We start from the raw sequence: 23,925 nt of genomic DNA, 5'->3' as shown, positions 1-23,925 counted from the left end.
GCCTTGCACTGGTTGCATAGACCTCAGAAACTTGATAGCACACAATGATCAGGAACAGCAATCTACAAAGGCACCCAAGCAAAGCTGGCTGGCCACACTTCCATTATGAGGGGCTGTAAACAGTTCTCGCCAAATATTCCCATGACATCCTTGAAAAAGAAGTGGTGTTTGGCACTTTAGAATCAAAAACAGATTACAGTGAATGTTGTGTACCACGTTAAAACAAACTGAGCTTGGTTATCTCTACAGCATGTAATGGAAGCTTGTGCTTCACATAGGAAAGAAAGTGCTCTGTCCAGTACAATTGTCCAGTTCGCTGTGGCGCCTATTATGTCATTAGTGTCAACATACAAATTTTCAAAGGCCATTCATTTCACCATTATTTTTGTATGACGGTTCTTTGAATCAGTGCTTGTATTACATGAGCAGGTGGATTTGAAAGCAAAGCTTTGTTTGCAAACCTTCAGACTTCCATAATTGTGTGGCAAGGCACTGGCATGGTCTCGAATAGCTCACGCTTCCTCAGTCCTTCACCAAAGAGGCCCAATGCTCTATTTGAAGTTCGATCGCGCAACCATTCGACAGCACACAAAGAAGAGTAACACACACAGCAGAGCGTTCTGCTGTGTGCATTTCTCTTCGTTGTGTCCCGTCGAATTGTTGTGCAATTCAGCTTCTATACCAATACAACGAGTCTTCAACCTCACCAATGATCTAGTTATTAAGCCACAATGGCGCACGTCTTTCAAATGTCCCAACACGAATTAGCTCTCCAACAAATCACCACAAGCATAAAATTTTGCTGCACAGGTATATGCACGTGCCATATTCTGTACCACTAAGCTCGCAGGAATCAAAGGGGCAAGCATTAACCACCTTACTGCTGCCGTTACCATCATCATCATGACACCAATAGAAAGACAGTGCTGCGTTTCAGTAAAGGGAGTGCCGGAGGGAAAGGCGTGACAGCGAGGCTTACAATAGAAATAGCAGTTACAAGACATGCTCAATGCCAAAATATGCTGGATATCGCTCATCCTACTTTGGCATTGTGGCAAGCTTTTACACATTTGAGCATGTCACAGTTTGTGTAATCATTGCTCTAAAGCTGTACAAAAGGTCTATTCGCTCTCCAATCTTTATTTTTATCACGGCGGGTTAAAGACCCGCTTTTCATTGGCATCTGCACCAAATTTCCCCCGATATGTAATTTTGCCTTGATGGTTCACGACATCTTCACGCACACCGAGTTCTGCAGAGCATTGGATCTGCATTGTTCTACTGCTGAAGAATTGGAGCCCCATTATGAGAGGAAAATAGACGATTTGTCCATACAGAATAATGCTGCCCCCCCCACAAGAATATACACTGAACCACTGGCACATGCACCAACAGTGAACACAGCAAACACTCTGAAGTATTTTCTTCATGCAAGCCGGCACACTAAGATTCTCAATGCATTTTCATTTTGCCATAAATGCATAAGCACAACTGGCTTGGCGCGACATCCGCACCTCGCACTGCCATGAATTGTGCAATGCCTTACTGTTTCATAGTGTGGGCGATAGATGACGCATGACAAAAATTCAGCATTATGCATACTAAGTACTAAGTAATCTCATAAAAAACCCTAAGTTCTTTATGAGATTAGCATTCACGGGGTACTTCACACAATTTGTGATATCCATTTATCTATTTATACTTCATTAACCTCCTTCCCCAAAAGTGAGCCATTTGGAAGGCACCCTGATAGACAAGTAGAACAATCGGTAAAAAGTCAGCAACCAGCGAAAAAGTCAGTATCATAGGCTGCCGCATGTGTGATGTCGGTAACAAAATTTCAGTCGGCTACACAGAAGTGACAAATTTGGCAATATGGTGCGTCTACACGTTGCTTCAATGCTAATCACAGTAACGCTGACATTGACGGCACCTTAATTCCAATGTACGTTCCGTCGACACACCCGACTACGTTCGTAATGTTTCCGTGAAGTAAGAAGCGTTCTTCTATAAATGCCCGCTCAGCCGCAGTCTTCGAGAAAGCCAGCCACCGCTTCTGTACTGCCGCATCATTAAGCGCATCAGACATCTCTGACACAGAGGCTCACAGTAGTTTTATGACGTCCAATGTAGCGCTCGGCGCCGACGCTTCCCTGAAAACTCCCAGTCCCCTAGAAACGGAGGGCGCAGAGGAGTTGCTCTTCGACGGTGAGCGAATGAAGCCCTCCACAGACGAGAGTCTTCGCCTAGCTCGTCATACAGCCAGCACACTGATGTCTTCGATAGGCCAAAATGACGCTGAAACTCCACGGCGGTCATGTACGTGAACGGGTCCAGACGGTCATACTGACGCTTGCTGCCGCTGGCTGCAATAACACAGGCTGCTGCTGCCGCCGCCATGTTCCCGAGTTGAACTCGGAGGGGGTTTCGCGATGTACGAGTTTAGCACGAGTTCGCCTGTCAATCAAAGCCAGAGATCACGCCCCGCGCGAGGCATGTAACTCTTGCGCGCGCACCCACCACGGTTGGGCCACGCCCAACTTATCTTTCGGCAACAGCGACGCGGTGCCGAGCTGAGAGGCATCAACAATATTCACCACCGACATAAAACACGCACAACGCACTGTCATCGGTGATATACTGCGCACTACTATCAAAAACAAAGCGTTGACTGTCGCTGGCTCATGCATATATCTTCTCGGACTGAGAAGGCCCCACAGCACGGTTTCATTGCCTGCATTGTGGCGGCGTAGCGCACAGTAAATAATTATCGGCACGTCACTGTAGCTGCTTGCAAGGCGTCGATGCGCCGAGGGTGACGACGATGCTAAGGAGTGCATATCGCAGCAGTCGTTTGAGATGGCTGCTCTGTCATCGGTGATGTATCGGAGCCACAACGTCGTAAACACGATCAGCGGCCGAGAATCGCTCGCTGTTCTAGACCCAGTGCAATGGCATTTCTTCATCACAAGCACTGAACACTCAACAGTTCCAACACCTTCCTCAGTTCGAAGTCTCATTTCATAACCGCACACAAGAGCCCTCACCTGCCAAGATGCGATTGCTGCGGTGTCGTTAAGATATCCTTCTGCGATCGCTGCTGGCTCCAGCATAAGTAATCCGCAAGCACCTTGGTGCGTACTAAACACTCAAATACTGCGTACATGCGCTCAGAGGCAATTTCAGTGGGCAAGCGATGACAAGCGATGAATTGTGTCCATGGGAAGCACGCACTTCTTCGCAATGCATCGCCGAGGCTTCGCGCACAAAGATAAACTGCTACATTTTCACTAAACTGCGTCATTACGGGCACTACGGACCGCCATTTTGCAGCGACAGCCGTTGCTCCCGTATTTATGACTAGTGTGTCGTTTTTAGTTGGTAAAGCGGATGCCTTAAAGCGCCTGCGATGAATAGCCGTACCGCGGCGCTGCGTTTCTATTCCCCTAATGGAGAAAGAGTGGTGATCACTGATTTTATTGAGAATAGCACTGTAGCGCCCCTATGCGACTACTCACCGTATGAACTGCCTCGTGCGTGCGACCCGCTCCAATGTATCCACTTCTAAGCTTTCCCCTCACTGTCGCCACTCGCGGCAAGAAGTGCAAAATTTAATAAATTGCTCGATCTCCGTTTGTCATCAGAAATTTCTAGCATTCAAAACGAAAAACAGACACATAAAGAAATAAAAATGTTCGTTAGTTTATTTGTTGTATTTTAACGTATTCGTTTGAGCGAAAGCGTAGGTGCAAGAATGCGCCGCATGTACCCTGTTCGCATTCGATCGAGGATAGAAAGATACTTGCCGAAAGAGGAGGCACGCCTTTGACGCGCCCGGGAAAGGCGTGGCAAGCGGCTCACGGCAAGTGTGCAGGCAGACAGCGGGACAGCCACGGTATTGCTAAGTTGCGATAATCCGTTGATAACAATACGCGGTGCTGGCGCGTTTCGTTGTGCAGCCGTCTGCGCTTGAAACGTGGAAGCAGCTTGCCGCGCAGGGTGCGCTCATGTTGTCATACGCGGCTTTTTGTCTACATATTTTTTTGCCTGCAGCTTTTGCGCGATTCACGCTATCCGTTCACTGACTGCCGTCGAGCAAACTCGGGTAAAACTCGGGTGAACGAGAAACTCGGCGCATCCTGCATAGCACCCGAGATAAAGAAACATGAAACTTCAAGCAGCGGGCTTAGCTGGCTCCGGGCCGGCGGGGCCGCACGGCGTGCGCGCGCAGACAACCGAAGGTGAAGGAGTTGCGAGGGAGTAACGAGGGAGGGCGATTGGAGAGGAGTTGGGAAGGGAGAAGGGCTCGGCCACCGCGATCGACGCGCGGGCGCGCGACGATCTACGAGGCCATGCAAGGGAAACGGATTTTTGCGTTCGCCCAATACAGACATGGCGCCAATTACCTCTGCCACCGAAACCGGGGAGTTTCCCCCCACTGTCCTGGTGCGTCAATATTGCAATTTATGATCAAAGGTTCGCTTACAACGAATCCACTGCTCCTGAGATATGGTATATTTTGGTGCAGGTGGACGCGCGTACGAAACGGTGGGAACGTTTCGTAGGCACGGTAGGAAAGTTTCGTTACATATACACGTGCTTTTTACAAGCACGTGTATACGCACAGTACTCACGGAATGAAAGTACTCCAATTTAGGACTAACTAGCCTACTGTTATGATCGTCATGAAATTCATCGTAAGTTCGAGGAATGTTCCCACTCGCCTGCTTTCGCGAGCTAATTGCCCTCCTCCCTTACAAAAATTTTTGAAGAAAGTCTATAGACACGTGTCTATTAAGTCCATAGACATTGTGTAGATATTTCTTCAGAGTAGTCTATAGACATTGTATGCGCTAATGGCCTTACACTTTTTGTAGGCTAGTCTATAGAATGTCTCTAGACAAAAGTGCGTAGGCCTATACAGTTCTACTTTTGTAGACCGAAGTCTACGGAATGTCTATTCGCAAACGTTTATAGACCATACATACAGTATTCCTATAGAGCAGTCTAAGTCTGTGGACTTGTGGCCTTACACTTTTTGAAAAATTTTGTCTACAGACTACCTATAAGCAATTCCTGTAGACCAATGTATAGAAAATCTATACAGGTGCTTCAGCTAACTTTAGCCTAGTATTAAAAACAAACATAGGCGCTACGCGTGTTGAATTGGCGCAGTATTGCTCTGAGCCATATGCAGCGCGTCATGATATTTTTGCCAAACGCCCTAGATGGCTAATTAACAATGATTGCTCCACTTTTTAAATGGTAACTCTAGCGAAAAATCTTCAGTATGGAAGTTGCAGCAGTTTGTGCAGAAACATTTGCGCTTTTGCCTCCGTTCTTGATAAAGCCGGCCATGTTGATGTTATATTCCTCGATTTCAGCAAAGCCTTCGATAGGGTCTCTAATTTTAGTTTGATGACAAAACTAAGCAACTATGGGTTTCCACCTAACATTGTAAACTGGATCTGTGCATATTTGAGCATGCGCAGACAATTCGTCGATGTTGAGGGCCATTACTACTCTAGATGTCTCCCCGTAAATTCGGGAGTGCCACAGGGAAGCGTGCTCGGACTGCTACTTTTCCTAGTATATATTAATGACATAACAGTACGCATAGACGATAGTGTGAGTATTAAATTGTTCGCGGACGACTGCTTACTTTACAAAGAGATTAAAGATGCCAATGATCAAGTGATCCTGAATAAAAGTGTTACTGCGATTTCTGACTGGTGCGACACCTGGGAAATGAAACTTAATGAAGAAAAAACGGTTTTTATGCGCATTACCAACAAAAACACCCTCTAGCATATCTATACACTGTTAATCAATGCGCGGTCATTGAAACATACTCCTTTAAATATTTGGGTGTAACCATCAACAATCATCTAACCTGGTCGCAACACATTGATAATGTTTGTGCGTCTGCTCGACGTAAACTCGGCCTAGTGAGACACAATTTGAAACATTCTCCTCCATCCGTGAAACAAATGGCATTCAACACACTCGTAAGGTCGCGATTAGAATATGCTTGCGTCGTCTGGGACCCATTCACGAAAAAAGACATTAAAAAACTGGAAAACATAAACAGGCTTGCGTCCGCTACATGTATAATTGTTATGGACGTTATGACTCCCCCTTTCAATTGATTAATGAAAATAATATTGCCACCCTAAAATCCCGAAGGAAGGTAGCACGCCTAACATTGCTTTTCCGCCTTTGGAAAAGGGAACTACAACTTGGTCATTCACCCTGTCTCCAGCCGCTACCAGCTAGAGCTACCAGAAATTATCACTTCTGCAAAATAACCCCTATTTTCGCGCGTACAAATTGATTTAAATATTCCTTCTGTCCTAGAACAATAAATGATTGGAACTCTCTGCCGACCGATGTATTCCTGTCCAATAACATATTACATGCCATTGAAAAACTGCATTTCAAGTAAACGTGTGACCACATGAGTATTTATTTATTTATTTATTTATTTCAAGTACCTGCAGCGCCCGAAGGCATTATTGCAGGGGGGAATGTACAGTGTACATAAGCTCGACAAAATACAGAACTGGTCAACCAAAAAATAACACAACAATATAAAAATTCACGCCACTAAATGCTCAGCAGAAATGCTCTGAACGATGCTTCAGTGTGACAATCAGCAATTTCCTGCGGTAGCTGATTCCACTGTGATATTGTGTGTGGAAAAAATGAATGCTTGAAGACCTTTGTTCTACAAATGAGTTCTCTTATTTTTAAATAGTGGTCACTTCTGTGAGATAAGAAATGAGGTAAAAGGTAAGTTTCTCTATCTATTTTAACCAGACCGAAATAAATTTTAAAAAGCATTTCCAACCTTATGTTTTTTCTGCGTGTGCTCAATAATTCCCAGCCCAAGCTATCCTTAAGTGCTGTAATACTAGAAGTAAAGTCATAGTTATTTCAGACAAAACGCGCTGCGCGGTTTTGTACATGCTCGAGCATATTAGACAGAGTTTTGGTTTGCGGGTCCCAGGCCATACAGGCATACTCTAATATGGGTCTTACGTTCGAAAAATAAAGTAGTTGTTTAATTTTGGGAGGAGCTAGCCGGAAGTTGCGTTTAACAAAATTTAGCATTTTACAGGCTTTCGCTGTAACATATTCAGCGTGCTTAGTCCAAGTTAAATTCGATGAGAAATAAACACCAAGATACTTATACTGAGTTACTCGCAATAGCTGGACATTGTCTACTGTATAATGAAATAGATGTGGATTTTGTTTACGTGTAAAGGACACGTACTGACACTTACAGGGGTTTAAAGACATTTGCCACCTAACACACCAGCGTGTTATACAGTCCAAATCGCGTTGCAAACACTCGTGGTCAGTGGCAGACCTAATGCAGTGATAAATCACACAATCATCCGCATACAGACGCACTTTGCATGACACAACCTGAGCAATGTCATTGATGTAGGCCAAAAACAACAATGGCCCTAAAACAGATCCCTGGGGAACTCCCGATGTAACATCAACATAATCAGATTGTGAGCCATTAACTACAGCACGTTGCATGCGTTCTTGTAGATAACATTTAATCCAATCAAGCAATGAAGAAGAGATACCGAGGGATGATAGCTTATACAACAGTAAAACATGGGGAACAGAGTCAAATGCCTTTTTAAAATCTAGAAATATACAGTCAGTCTGTATACCGAGATCGAATGAATGAAAAAGATCGTGGCTGAATTCTAGGAGCTGGGTCGAACAAGAACGACCGGACCTAAAACCATGCTGATATTTGCTAAAAAAATTATTGTTTTCTAGATGTTTTATTAGGGAACTGTATACGATGTGCTCCAGTGTTTTACTACACACACTAGTTAGAGAAATTGGCCTGTAGTTGGAGACAATATTTTTTGGGCCACTTTTATGGATGGGTACCACGTTTGCAACTTTCCACTCCTTAGGTAAACAAGACGTATTTAAAGATTTCTCAAAAATAATAACCAGATAGTGGGCGATTGTCTCAGAACAAGTCTTTAACACATAAGAAGGTATACCATCAGGACCACTTTCAGAAGAGACATTCATATTGCCAAGTAACTTAAGTATACCACCATGTGTCACCACCAGTTCCGGCATAGGTTCAAACACATTGTCGGGAATAGGCGGGAATTCATTCTGGCAGGGAGTTGTGAAAGATGATTGGAAATAAAGATTGAAGCAAGAAGCTTTATCGACATCATTAGTAAGAAGTACACTACCGGTTTTTAAGTTCGGGATGCCAACTGATTTTTTGCTAATCGTTTTTAAACACTTCCACATTTCTTTTGGGTTATTTTGTAACTTTGGGCCGAATGCTAAAAAGTATTCTTCCTTAGCAACCTTGTTTTTTACTTTTATATCTTTTCCAAGGGTTTTTAGCAATACAAATACGGAAGGGTTACGCTGCTTTCTATAAGCATTCAGAAGGCGATGTCTCTTTTTAATCAATTGCTTGACTTCCCGAGTCACCCAAGGCTTATCACTACGATTTTTTGCAGACAAATGTTTCCATGGAACATGTGTGTCAACCAGGTGCTTTAGTGTGGAGGAAAATGTATCCCATAGGGTATTGCAATCTGCGGACTGAGCTAAATGACTGAATTCCTGCAGGAATATAGCAACATCATTAGACAATGAAACATAATTGCCTTTCTCAAAAAAGTATACCTTCCTTGGGTGATCATGTGCACATGAGAAGGGGACAATCTGCACATGCGCCACAATGCAGTCATGGTCACTAATACCGGGAATTACGGCGTTATCAGACACAAGAAATGGCTGGTTTGAAAAAAGCAGATCTAAGATAGAAGAGCTATTCGGACCATACCTAGTAGGTTCAGTAACAAACTGATCAATGTCATTGGTAACTATTGCCTCGCGGAATGCTATAGACAGAGCGGAAGAATTAGCAAGGACAGGCTTATAGTGAACCCACCTCACGTCAGGCATGTTGAAATCACCGCCAACAATATAGTCATTATTTATTGTAGAAAGAAACTCGGATAGGGTTGTGAAGGTCTCAGGCGATGTGGAAGCGGGGGAACGGTAAAAGGAGCCAACTGTCAATAATTGCCCAGTTTCAAATCTGATATTGCACCAAACTGACTCGGGACAATCAGTTCAGATTAACACGGGAGATGATTGCAAGCACGAGTCAACAAGTAGAAAGACACCACCGCCATGCGCATTGCGATCGGAACGGTAGACGTGAAAACCAGGCGGAAATACTTCGGAACTACCAACAGCTTCGTCGAGCCAAGACTCCGTACCTATAATCACGTGGGGTTTTACTGAAGAGGTCAGAGTAGCGAATTCATTAGTTTTGTTTTTTACACTTCTGCAGTTCACGACTAAAATTGTAAGCTCTGAAATTGGATGAGCGGAACCTCCCGTGCGCACACATTACTTTGAAGACTTATTGTTCGGGTACCGCCCCTTCTGCTACTTTTTCAATTCAACAACAATATCCTGAGTTCCATCATAAACATAGCACTTCTTATCAATGAGTAGCTTATCGTATCGAAGTTTGAAAGAGCAATTCAATGTTTCTGCATAACTTACAAGTTTAGATCGCGCAAGCCTGACGTCAGGGCTGAGATCCTCACGGATCGCAAAGTTAGTACCCTTGAGCCTGATACCACGAGATAGGATACGTTCCTTATCCTTGAAGTTAACAAACCTTATAATGATAGGTCTGTTTTTGCTTCCTTGGGATTTACCAAGCCGATGAGCACGCTCTACGCTTTCTGGGGTAACCTGTTCTTCCAGTTGCGTTTCGAAGAAAGACAGTACTTTTTCCTCCAATACAGACCATGTCTCATCGGTTGAATCATCCAGGACAAAAATAATGAGGTTGTTTCTTCTGGATCTGTTGCTCTCGCTATCAAGTGACGCCCTAAGCTTCATCATATCATGACGAAGGGCGTCGAGAGCGCACGGAGCTGAAGCTGCATTGAGCGTATCAATCTGTTTGAGAGAACGCATATCAGTTTCCAGAAGATTCACCCTGCCAAGAAGGGCCTGGACTGACGTATTCAGCACATTTTGTTGTTCTTTAACAGCTTGTATTTCTTGAAGAAACCTCGCCTGATTAGTTTCCAAGCCTTTAACAACTTCAAAAATTTCCGTGATTTTGGCACTGTCAGAACCTGTAGGTGCAGCATTGGTTCTAGGGCCAGGGTTACTCTCGATATCTCCCGAGAGCATTAACAGAACACTCGATACAGCATCAATAGCAGAAACCAACCCTACAAGGCACTTTCGCAAAACATATAGAAAGTTTGTGGGGCACGACACCGCTACTGTACAACGATTAGAACTACGATAACATTTAGCAGGTTGTAAGTAACTGACCTGTGCGTAGAACGGGTGTGAGAACATAGCCAGAGCAGTGTCGTGCCCCGGACGCTCAGCTGATAAGTGCTGCTTATATATCCGCCCCTCGGATCGCGTGACGCTGGAAGGCTTTGGTTGCCAGGTGAGAGCAGATGTCGCAGTCAGTCTTGGATGCTGGCACGGAATTGGCTGGGAGCGGTGAAACTCAGCCGGAACATCGTCATTAATGAAGCTCGTCGAAGGCCGTACCAGTGGCAAGGGAATGTCCGGCGTAGCGAAGCCCCCGAAGGAAGCTTTCAGGAGGGACAGCGCCAAGACCCGTGCGTAGAACGGGTGTGAGAACATAGCCAGAGCAATGTCGTGCCCCTTTCATGCGTGTTAGCATGAAAAAAAATACAACCTGTGTAAACTCGTACTGTAAATATTTCTCTCCTTTCAATGCAATCCCTTGCATTGTATGCTTGTAGAACGTGTTTTTTATGCGTTTAGATCATCCTTCAATGTACGTCATATGATTCAATGTATTTCATATTTCATATGCACTTCCTTTCTTTCAACGTATTTAATTACATTACTGTATGAACGTATTCCCTCCTGCCTGGGTCATAAGTTGGCCTGCAGTATTCTATAAATAAAAAAATAAAAAAATCGGTATATTTCATCCATTCTAACAAAATTACCCTGTTTAATTTTGTTCCAGCCTTTGTTTAAAGTACGTGAAATAAAAAAAAAGTACGACGTGACCGCCGGCTACAGCGCTACGCTTTTAGTGCCCTGAAATGTATGTTGAACATATTAGCAGAGGCTGCCTCGCGCACAGAGATATCCATTGATAACGATGATAACGGTGTCGATGACTGCGATGGACGTTAAGTGGGAAAAGTGGCATGCCGTTTTAAGGATAAAAAAGTGTTAAACTAAAATGGCGGCCGCCACGTGCGAATGCTATACGGGACCGGAGGCAGCGTGGTTTTCATCTCCGTGGTTCGTGACGCTATCATCCTCACCCCCTCTACTGTTTTTCTTCATTGGCCCGAAAAGAAAAGAACGCCTGCGCTGCGTCAAATGCTGCTTCCAGTTCCATATTGCATTCGCACGTAGCAGTCGCTTTTTTTCGCAAAACGGTACGCCCCTTTTATCACTCAACGCCTATCGCAGTCACCGATAGCCTGTTCAATTTCATCTCTGCGCGTGGAGCAGCCTTTGTTAATTCGTTCAACTTACATTTGAGGGCACTAAAAGCGCAGTACGTTAGCCAGTAGTCACGTGGTATGTCCTTTTTCTTAAATTTCGCGTACTTTAATGAAAAGTAGGAAAAACATTAAACAGGACAGATATTTTAGCAGAGGTGAAATATTTCGCTGCTTCTGAAGAAGCGCTACAATATTTGTATGAAGAATTTTTCCTGGAGTTACTATTTAAAAAGCTAATCAAGCAATATTTGTTAACTAGCCAGCTCGGCGGACTGGAAAGAAAATATGACGTGCTCCATATGGCTTAGAACAATAGTGCGCCAATTCGACACACGTGATATATATGTTTCTTTTTTGATACTTGGCCCAACTTAGCTGAAACACCCTGTAGTCTTTAGCCTTAGAATTTTTGTCGACTATTTCCTATACAAGGTATCCCAGCAAACATAAATATAACGAAGCTCTTCAACTAAGCATATTTAAAAAAGACGGTGCAATAAGGTCCGGTTTTATGACCTATGGTGCTTAGACGTCAGAGGTGTGACCTGTACTCTTTGTAAAATTCTATACCTTGCGCCGTGTTTTTCCTAATATTTTATTTTCATTGACCACAGCTTTGCTACAATAACTTGGACATCCAATATACTAGCTATACAGACCACTTTTGGCCAACTATGTTTTGGCAGGTGATTATAATCTGATTATATATAAACACTCACTGTTGTTATTGTTAATTAGCAGGCTATTGGAGATGTTTAAAAAATTTTTTTGCATCCACTATGCATATGAGAACATACTTAGGGAACTGTACGTAGAAAGTCATGCATGCGGATGTAAGCACTCGAAAAATATCAAATACATGTAGCCGTGAATCTTTATGCAAGATTTTATGAGTATTTGTGCACAAGCACATTAATTAAATATTACAGTTACATTCAGTGCATCCGCTTAAATGAAATCTGCTAGCTATCTGCTATCTACAAGCTATTAAAACTTTTGTTTACATATGGCGGCATAAAAATTTTGAAAGCATATTATGCATGTGCACCTATTGCTTCTTATTTACAGTTACGCATTAATGTCAATAGAATAATAATGCTGCTGAACCAGCTGCAATCCCATATGTTGCATAAACAGAAATAAACTGAAGCCATTACACTAGTGCTCAACCATGCAAAGAAAACAAGTACACTAAGATTGAAGTAACTCTTTATCGCGCGATATATTAATGTTAATAAAATACAGGTCTTACACTACGATCCAAACAGAATATTTATAGATTCACAGACTAATTACCCTTTGCAATCACGGTCGCCAGGCCGGCCTTGAGCTTCGTATCATGTGTTCCAAAGGTTCTGCTAGTGTATGGTTCTAATAAGTAGATGCAATAATGTGAGGCAAAAATAACAATTGCGTATTTTTTATGTTCAATAAGCAGCCTAATATATTTGCTCAAACCACTGAAGTCAAAACTCAATGCTGTTTAACTATGACTAATAGCTGCTTGTGAACAAAGCAGTACTATTGTGCAATGTTTCATTTGATGGCATGATGAACAATTAAACAGTCGCCACTGCTGCTGGTGCTGCTGCAACAGTATGTTGTTTTTTGTGAAAAGTTCATATATGACACATTATTGTACTTATCCCAAATGATCCGTATAAGAATTTCTGAAACAAGGTTACCCAGTTGGATTGTCTGTACATCTTTTGGCTGCTAAATAAATATACCCGCGCAGAATGATAAGCACGGAAGACTGACTGGAATATTGACAGTAGCATACCAAAGAATGTAATTTGTTTTCCTTAATGCAGAGTTAAATGTCTTTCTCACACTCTTAAGTGAACGCATCATTGGCCATAACTTCAACAGAAGGCAGATGGATTGATTGCACTGATATTGTAACGTCTTCGTTTCTTGTGGATAATGAGGCCTCTTGGGCATGCTGACACCGTCAGCATGCCCAAGTCAGGTATACCACATAAGCACCAAAAATACCACGTGAGCACTTTTTGTGTCATGGCACGACAGATATGCATTTCCTGGGAAACAAAACAAACGATAGGTCGATTTTAATGCTATCAGAGTAAATTATATGAATACTTTTTCTAGGCTTTAGGGGTTCAGGACCATTAATTAACGCAAAAATAAGAAATGCCATGTTAGTACGCTTTACTTTCATTTTTTTTCAATGAATGGTACCAATTTGCCTCATTTTTTCCTGACGTGAAACGTTTCAAAAATATCTTTAATAGAGAGCTTCTTTGGGAATCTTGTATGGCATGTAACACGACAGCATTCGACATTTTCAAATTCTCTGATCATCTTCGAAGTCTTCCCTGACAGCCTACGGAACCCGCAGCTTCAGTTATTAAAAACAATATTGTGGTTTATTGCTTGCCAAGTTACTGCCAGTCCGTAATTTTTAGATAAAACGAGTAACACCTCAGTCACTTGACATGCATGCACTATTATATTCAACTGAATTGAATCCCTTGTTTAATAAAGCTGACAAGGGCTTGGGAAAGTTCGTAATTCATGGCAACACGAGCAGAACACGGAAGAGAAGGGCACCGGAAGACACACACGTAAAGCAGATGCAACAATGTGAGAGAAAACTGTTCAATGAGTTATTTTTACGGTTCATTGGTAGCTTTATATGTAATTTGCTCTTATAACTTGTGTCTTGTAACCTAGCCGAAGAAGAAGAAGCGAGACCATACATAGATTGCACATAACTTACGCTGCAAACTACAAATAATTGTCCGTCTACAACAATGCAAAGACAGCTTTCTTGAGGAATAACTAAATCGCTATGGCAGCGCGGACTGTCTAAAAGACAAATATTTGGTACAGCCTGTGACAACGGGCAGCATGTGGTCACTCTATGCGGACACGTCTCGTGCCTGGAGGCGCGTTCTTACGAAAATATATTTCATGTCGCAGATGCAAACAGATAACACGCGCACCTTCATGGTGGCCGTTAACAGCGCCGATATTTTTACTAAAGTCTTTCGCCACCGTGGCCGCAACAAGGCGGGCTCTAAAGTTTGCCCTGAAACCAACGTACTGCCTGCACCACAGCGAAATGCATTCATGCACGCTGAAACAAGAAAAAAAAATCTCGACAAAGAATACGGCCACTGCAGAATTAGTGCCGTTCTGACATATATAGCCTACGTCTTACTCGCTTTAGCAGTTTCAGTACTTACCGACGGCCAAGATTTTGGCAGGTGCTGCCGGCTTTGTCGGGTCCCACTTGGCATGGACGAAATCGCCCTGGAGCCGCTTCAAGGCGCTGTTCGGGTCGCGTATCAGCTCGAGCCCTATGCTAGTGTCCGCAATAGACGTCATGGGATACACATCCCACTTTAGTTCTTCTTCCCACAAGACTAGAATGTGCTTCGTGGCTGCACAGCGCGATGACTAGAACGGAACTATGGTCCCCACTCAAACGCACTAAAAGCAAAAATGGCGCTTTCAACGCACTCCAATCGGATTGGATTGAATCGGATTTAATATAACATTGAGCACTTGCGCTAAATATAGCTAAACTACGGTAACGTCACTTTTCTTCTAATGTCAATACTATTCGTAAAACAACGCTTGAAAGGGACCATTAATTGCAGATATAATGTTATGTTGAGAATAAAATATTGGAAACTGCCCGAATTCAATATGGTTTTCCGACTATTGGTGAGTAATCTTGGCACTGGCTTCGGTGGTTATTACGCTAGGCTTCGCCGTAAGCCAGCATAAGCCAGGTTACAGCCACGCTAGCCACGCCGTGCATGGCGTTCTGTCGCTCAGCGTTGTTAGCGTTGTGTTGGTGTGTATTGGCGTTTTTCACCTGCAGAAATGCCGCGCAGAAAAAGATATAAGGAATATCTGTATGATTGCGCTTGCGAGGTCTCAGTCCTAACCAAATGTAGGAGGGAAACTTTGGACAATGCAAGCGGTGCTGGCAGTGGTACGTCCGCTTCGAAGAGCGACGAGGACTGGAGAAGTGCCCACGAACGGCGTTCAGAAAATACGTGCTGCGATCGAGATTCGTCGCCACCAAGCAGCCCACTTGCTGATTCGAACTGTCACGATGAAAGCTTCAGTAACGTTGGCGAAAATGTTTTTGTGTACTCAAGCGACGGGAACCTAAATTCTGCTGACACGCACCGGTACGACTGCTCGTCGACAGATGACGAAGAAAGCATCGAGGGACTCGAGGAAGCCGAACAGACGAGAAACGAGCTGGTTAGTATTAATGTTATTTTGTTTACTTACAATACGGTCTCATCAGTGCGGTACTTCATATACGGAGATTTCATTTAGGTTTAACTTTTAAGATTAGGCAAATATAAAACACGTTGACCTTCATTTAACCATTTCAGTTTCCAGGTTCGTAGCGTATTCGTAAAGGTCAGTTCCTGTGTGCAGCTATATTAATGATAAAGATGTGCCCTTAAAACCTTTTAATTACTGATCCCAGATGCCTTCGAGCACGTTGAAGCCCCTTGCCGGTGTAGTCAGCTGCACTATGAAATATATGGAAAAGCTCGTGCATTCCGCAGAGGTGACCATCCTGTGTTCGATTACTTTCGTTGACCTTCCAACTTCTGCAAAGCTTTCATTTCATGAAACGTTTGTGAATTCCCTTTCCAACAGTAGTAAGATACTTTGCTTTGCATGACAAATTTTACCTAACTCTTCTAGGTATGTGTCAATATGGAGAGTCCATACAGCATTTGTATAGTAGCGTTTTTGTTACGTTAATACCTCTATCACATGAGAACATTGGAACAAGGCTGATTGTGGCTGGAGGACAATTGCAGTGGGCATATATATCTATGGTTTGTCATCTTCAGTAGACCGTTGAACTTATACTGCTGTCAGCTGTGTACTGCTCAGAGTCACAAGTGCAGCAACGTTGAAAGTGCTTATGTCGAAAAAGGAAGTTCTGCGAGCACTTTGTTGCTCAAAGAAATATATGCTTTCGACTTGAACAATCCTCATAAGGCTAGCTAAAGAAAGTACAACGTGTAGTTCTTTAGTTGATTGTTTATAGGCAATTTGCCGTGGCATCATACCAGCTGTCATGTTTAGATGTCCCTTGAGCATGGTATGGCTGCGGCTTTATTTAGTGCAATTTATTTGTGCAACTGTAGTGAAAACTGTCAACAATCTGTTGCACACTTGCCCAGTAATTACTATTGATTGTGTTGCCATTAATCTTACAATTATTGAAAAGCTAGCTGATGTAAACATGCTGCTCCTGTACTTTCTCTTTGCCCAGGATGTCCTGTTGTACCCTGAATCAAAGCTGTCACGGGGGCAATCTCTGATAATGGTAATGGCCCACAGCCTGCGGCACCATTCATCTAAGGAAGCCACAGAAAGCCTCTTGAAGGTCATTGATGCCCACATGCCTCAAGGTGTTCCATTCCCGAAAACAAAGCACCTATTTTTTAAAAACTTCTCCTCGGCACTTGACTGTCAACGTAGCACACATATTTATTGCACTGACTGTGGTGAATACCTTGCACCACAGTCGCCTTGCCTTGTGCAAGTGTTAATGAAACGTGCCCTCAGTGTACATCAGTGCACAGCATCTCTGTACTTTTAGACCTAGGTTCCTTTTTTCTTACTCTCGACCTTGATGCCCAAGTCAGACATACTTTTAAGCGGCAAGTTATTGCAGAACCGAAGAGGTGCATCCTATAATGTCAAGGACATCACTGAGAGCACGGCCTATAACACTTTGCCTATAACTGACAAAGGCATATCATTAACATGGAACACAGATGGTGTGCCATTGTTCCAGTCATCTGGACATAGTGTGTGGCCCCTGCTGTTGCAGCTGAATGAGCTCACCTTCAAAGAAAGAGTGCACAAGCTTTTGCTTTTTGGCTTGTGGTTTGGAAACGGCAAGCCACACATGAATGCCTTTCTTAAGCCATTTCTGGAAACGATGAACCGCCTCTCCTCTGAGGGCATCTCCTGGACAAGCGAGTCTGGAATGACAGAAACATGTCGTGTTTATCCGGGCCCTTGCGCTCTTGACACTGTGGCGCGCTGCATGGTCATGAATATGACGCAGTTTAGTGGGCCTCATGGCTGTGCGTGGTGCGAGCAAAGTGGTCAAGTTGTCCAAAGAGGACGAGGTCATCTCGCATTTACCCAATTCAAGAGCCTGCACCAAAGCAGAGGACGCAAAAGAGCTTTGCTAGGCATATTGATGAGGCACACAGGAGCGGGAGCCGTCTTGTGGCATCAAAGGCGCGAATGTGCTGTTTTTCATGGCATTCATACAGTTTTCAAGCACCTTTGTTGTCGATTATATGCAGGCTGTCGGCAATGGATTTGTTCGCACCACAACCTTTATGTGGTTCCGCCACAAGAGGCAGAACGAATTTAGCCTTGGATCGCACTTGCAAGAGATCAGTGCCAGGTTTAGCCAACTGACTCCAGTGTGGGAGACAACAAGACTGCCGCGGTCACTCCTGGAAATGAAGTACTGGAAGGCATCTGAGTAGAGAGATTCTCTTCTTTCTTTCTCTCCAGTGGTATTGAAGGGTTTTTTAACCAGTAGTTACTATAAGAACTGGATGAAGTTTGTTGCCATCATGCACTTTTGCTTGCAGTCATCCATTCCTATGGATAAAATTATGAAAGTTAAGCGGCTCATGGTGCAGTTTCTGAAGGACTATCAGGAACTCTATGGCGAAGAGAGCATGACCTACAATGCTCATATCCTTGTCCATATGGTGGACCATGATGATCAATGGGGGCCACTGTGGGGCTTCTCTGCCTTTCCTTTTGAGTCAATGAATGGGAGGCTTGTCAGCCTGGTAAATGGCACCAGGTACGCCCATATGCAGATTATTGAGAAGTTTGCTATATTAACATCTCTTCAACAAGTTGTGCCTATGAATATTGGATGGAAGAGCGAGTACCTTCAATCTTTTGTCAAGTCCCTACTTAAGGGTTACAGCCTTAGAAAGAGTTGTGTGCAAAAGGGCACAGCGGCACTGTATGGAAAGGGAAGCACAGAAGGAGGCCTCATGGACTACAAGAAGGCAACAATTGGTGCATTTACATACTGTGTGAGCGCAATGGACAAGTCGCGAAGAAAAAATTCTTATGTTTCCACAAGTGCTGGTTTGTTTGGTCAAGTAATCAATATTATCTCGAATACTGATGTTACCATATTGATGATACCATATTGATTGTTTGGATCTGAGAGCAAACAGGTATAGACGATATTCTAATAGACATAAAGAGAAAAAAATGACGCTGGGCAGTTCATGTAATACGCAGATTAGATAACAGTTGGACCATTAGGGTGACAGAATGGATACCAAGAGTAGGGAAGTGCAGTAGAGTACGGCAGAAGACAAAGTGGTGCGACGAAATTAGGAAATTTGCAGGTGCTAGATCGCAGGGAGAGGCCGTCGTCCTGCAGTGGACATAAATAGCCTGCTGCTGCTGATGATGATGATGATTATCTTTGCCCACCCTAGGTTCACTGCCCCATAGAGATTGCAAAATTATATCGCAGGTCATTTCTCCGGTTTATTAAAATGGAATTTCTATAATTCAAGCGGTGCAACCTTGATTAACCTGGAACTAATTAAGGCAAATGAATGATTGCTTTGCTAACAACTGTTAAGCATTATATATAGTGTTCAAATCATTGAAGGATGAGTACTATAATTAGAACGATAATTAGTATATAATTAGGACATGCACCACTGCTAGAGAACTGTGAATTAATGAAAAATCAACCATCGTAATTGTGCTTTAAATTGCCAATTAGCAGGTTTGACTTGATCACCTCATTAGTTGGTGCAACAAAGATTTCTTTGCCTTTTGCTTCACAGCAGCAACTCTTCTAGCTGTCGCGTGGCTTTCTTTTAAACTGCAGGAAGAAATTATCACTAAGACGCTCTGGTATATTCATAGTCATTATTCTATTCCTGATCTTTCATGTTGAACTGCTTCTTTAATTTTACATATATGAGTGATCGAGCATGTGCGCACATCAAACAGAAGTAAAAACGGCCAACCAACAATCTTTAAACTTTCTTTATAAACCAACTTTTTTCAAACGAAAGTTAGAACAGAGCCTACCAACTTTTCTAGAACTTTCTTGTAACAAACTTTCTTCAAACAAAAGCAAAAACACAGCCTACCAACTTTTTCAAAACTTTCTTTCAACAAAAGTAAGAACAGAGCCGACCAACTTCTTTTAAACTTTCTTTCAAGAAACTTTCTTCAAACGAAAGTAAATACAAAGCCTACCAACTTCCCTTAAACTTTCTTTTAACAAACTTTCTTCAAACGAAAGTAAATAAAGAGCCTACGAACTTCCTTTAAACTTTCTTTTAACAAACTTTCTTCAAACGAAAGTAAATACAAAGCCTACCAACTTCCTTTAAACTTTCTTTTAACAAGCTTTCTACAAACGAAAGTAAATACAAAACCTACCAACTTTCTTGTAACAAACGTTAATAGGACGTAAAAGTACATAGGATGTTAATAAAGTTGATAGAAAGTTGGAAAGAAGTCTAAAGAAAGTATGCATTTTTGTATGGGGAGTTGCGCTTCATATGAAAAAAAGAATTTCTGAAGCAAGATTGACATAAATTGAAAAAGTTATTCGAGGAAAGTAAGAAGATGAGAATAAATTAAGTGCTCAAGAAGTTTACAGGGAACGCTGGTTAGTGAAATGGGCTCATAGTTAAGTATTGAGCAGGTACTGCCAATCATGAGAAATGGAACAACTCTGTAATGACAACTCTAGTATTTCACGAAGAATCAGTGATGAGCCGGTCGGTGTACTTTTCATGAATTTCCGTGTTATGCCGTAGATAGCCGAACTAGGTCAAATCTTCTGTCTTTCAATTAAACATGTCACACCAACGGAATGAATTTATTGGATCCATGAGTAGAAAGTCGAGTGTAAAGGGATGAGGGAATGCATTGCCAACATGGAGAAAAAACGCGAGCCAAAAAATAGATTCAACACTTTGCAGCAGTAAATCTCTTGTATTGGAATCTTTTTATCATGGCAGAGACCTGCTGTATTTGGCTGACTCTCGCTCCCCACATTCCAAAAATTGCTTGGGTTATCTCTAAGAAGGGACGGGTGCGTCTGTTGGTAATGGTTTCTTTTTGCTTAAGACGAAATTTGTTTATGCTCCATGTCGGCGGTGGCGTAAGCGTTCCAGCATTCGGCCGTTTGTGTTGCTTGGCCCGCTAGAGTAGTCTTATCTTGTTGTTCAGCAGGCGCCGCAGGCGCGTGTCAAACCACACAGCACGAGAGTTGGATATAATACGTTTCTGACAGATGAACTGATCCATAAAAAAAATTAGCTTTCTCTTTGAATAACGTCCATTTTTGATCAAGAATGTGAGTGTGAAAACTTGAAAAGAAGTGAGCGATCAAATGAATTAGCACGCGGTTTATGGACTCAAAGTCGGACTCAAGGCTTTTGCGTTTTGATAGCGAGAGCACAAGTGTGCAGCTTAAAATCAATGAGACATTGATTTCTTAAACCTGATGAATATCTTAAACAGAGAACCAGCCGGGGTGTAATACCGGGAAGGCGGTCAAGAATGTTAGCAGAATGCTCTGTAGCTCGTGTAGGCTGAAGGAAAAGTTGCGTAAAATTAAAATGCAAGCAGAGGTTAATGAAGAGAGAACACTCAGATGAACCGTCAGACAAAGGAAAGTCATGCCAGTTGCTTTCTGGAAAATTTTTATGACATTTTTATGATACTAATTTATGATTATTAAATTTTGTTCTTTCACGGGATTGCTTACCCAGTGACCTAAATTAGGTCCAATTGGTATCTTTAACACCAATGATGTTGAACTGCAAGAACATGGACCTGCAGTGATCTCCATTTGAGAACAATTGGGTCCCATGGAAAACCCCAATTGGACTGAACGTTTTTTTTTATTTAACTCTTTCGGCCACCCAATATCACTGTATACCGACACTGTAGGGCTTGTGTAACGGGTTGCCTCTTATGTGGAGGAGCTTGGTTTGCAATAGCCACCGGGGACACTATCGTCTCCGACACACCATACCTCATAGAATTTAATGCCCTCAAAATTGGCAACGCTTGTCGGATGAAAGTGCTTAATGGCACTGGGTTCAACAACCGAAGTTCTTGAGTCAACCTTATATTGAACGCTAACAGGCATTTTGTCTGCGAAAGCACACAGCTAAACCGAGACAAATGTGCTTTGTAGAAGCGCGTGCACTGCAGCGCAGTACAGACAAATTACAAATGCTCACCACGCAGGCCACACACACAACGTCGAGCTATGGACACAACGTCAGGGGAGCGATCAAAGTCGAAGCATTACCGTCGCGCCCCTAGTGGTTATTGTAGTGTAGAAACGAAACCAAAAACACCAACAAGCACAGTATTCTAGAAGCAGTAATCATACACCACTGCAAGTCATATAGCACTTTATATTTGACATTTATACGATGGATTTAGTTCTCTGCATCGTACAGGAGGCGCAGGCGGAGTGTGGCAGTGAGGTACAAAGTTGCCCGAGCTGGAATAAATGGAACACATTACAAAGCGGTGGGAATTATATACTGTATTTCTTGTGCGAGCTTGGCGGCGTCCACCACGACCCCCCCTCCCCATTCACTCAACAAGCCTCGAGAAATGCTTTTTTGGCAGTGAAATAAATTCGAGCGAGTTGGTACTGGCTCAAGTCACTGAAAGGCTGACGTGCAGAGACAGGCATGAGCAACGAAAAGGGCAAGACAGACGCCGCCGTTTCTATCACCCTTTTAAAGCGAAATCTTTACTGGCCGCGAACTTGTGATTACGCCGTGGCGGTGTTCCGAGGAGGCACATGACTTCACAACGCGCGCCTCGCCGGGGATAATTCTCTGTCTCGCTCCCTAGTCTCTACTGCGCATGCGCGACTAGTAGCACCGATCCACAGGGGTTCCGCCGCTGCGCAGCGCCTCGCCTTTCCGCAGCCGCGGTTTCGTATGACGTCAACCCCGTTCCTCGTCGTTGCGCTCGCCTCCGCTCGCTTCGCCCGGCTGCGTCGCATGCCTGAGAATATGTCGGAGTATTGAAAAGGAGAGCTCGCGTGGGCCGCAACCACAGTTGAGGCGGCAGTACGGGCGGCGACAATTCTGATAGGCAGGAGGAGTCCTGAAATCGACATCGGAACGAGATGAAGAGGCGAATCGCCCAGGAAAGAGACAAACAGCGCGCCGAACGACTGGCTAAATGCCGCAGCATAGCTAGACAACCAGACTAACCTGGACTTGCAATCAAGAATAACCTAGCTTTCGCTACGTATATCCTGGCATAGCCGAGCTAAGCCACTGGCAATTTTTCGTCTTTCTGGGCATTTTTATTATTTTTTTCGTATTTGCCTGACTGTCCTACATTGTCATAACGCTTCTTTCCTTCCTCCATGCAGCCAGCCCGCTAACACATCCTCAAAAACCGAGGAGTGCAGCTGTCATATAACTATAGCTAGGAGTAATTCACGTCTGGGCCTCCTGTACTACACCACTTCTTTTACTCGAGGCTTGTATGCGTAAATGCGTAAGCATACCCAAAACTAGATCATTCAGAGTATTCCATTCAGCACCTTAGCGCAAAAGCTTGCATACCAATATATATAGTCACGTATGCATACACATATCATAGAGCGGGGTCACTCGCAGTGCATGGTCATGCAGGGACATCGCGCTTCTTGTAACAATTTAGCTGTTCTAGAAATGAAGGTTTATCTTTTATGCAAATCAACTGGTATCTTATGCGGCCTCGCGTGTTCACTTGTATGCCATGTATATATTATTCCTTTCTTAGCATCTTTTTCCCGAAATATCCCTTGAAGCATTGTATATTCCTCGAACTGTTCATTTTTCCTGTATTCTACTTTCTAGTATTAGTGCCTTGCATAAATTCTACTCGTCTTTCTTCCTTGAAGTTTGCCGTTGTGGCATTTATTACTTCACTTTTTCCTTTTTCATCTTTCTAGCAATGTTGAAGAGCCCTGCATTGGGACGTATCTACCTTTTGTACCCGGCTTCAGAAGGCTGCTTACACTTTTTTTAACGCGACAGCGTTAAGGAGCTCGTGTCGCAGAAAAGCCGGTGTCGTCGGCGTCGGCCGTGAGCGATAAATCCCGGGAGGCACTTCATGAATAAAAAACAACTTGCAAGATGGGCGAGGTGGGAATCGAACCAGGGTCTCCGGAGTGTGAGACGGAGACGCTACCATTCAGCCACGAGTTTTTTTATTGCGCTCAGCCACGAGTTCGATGCTTCAAAGCGGTACAAAAGCGCCTCTAGTGAATGCGGTGTTGCCTTAGAAACGAGCC

This window comes from Dermacentor variabilis, chromosome 11 (genome assembly GCF_050947875.1).
Source record: "Dermacentor variabilis isolate Ectoservices chromosome 11, ASM5094787v1, whole genome shotgun sequence".
NCBI lineage: Eukaryota > Metazoa > Arthropoda > Arachnida > Ixodida > Ixodidae > Dermacentor > Dermacentor variabilis.
The sequence above is the reverse complement of the archived record's forward strand: the minus strand, read 5'-3'. Positions refer to the sequence as shown.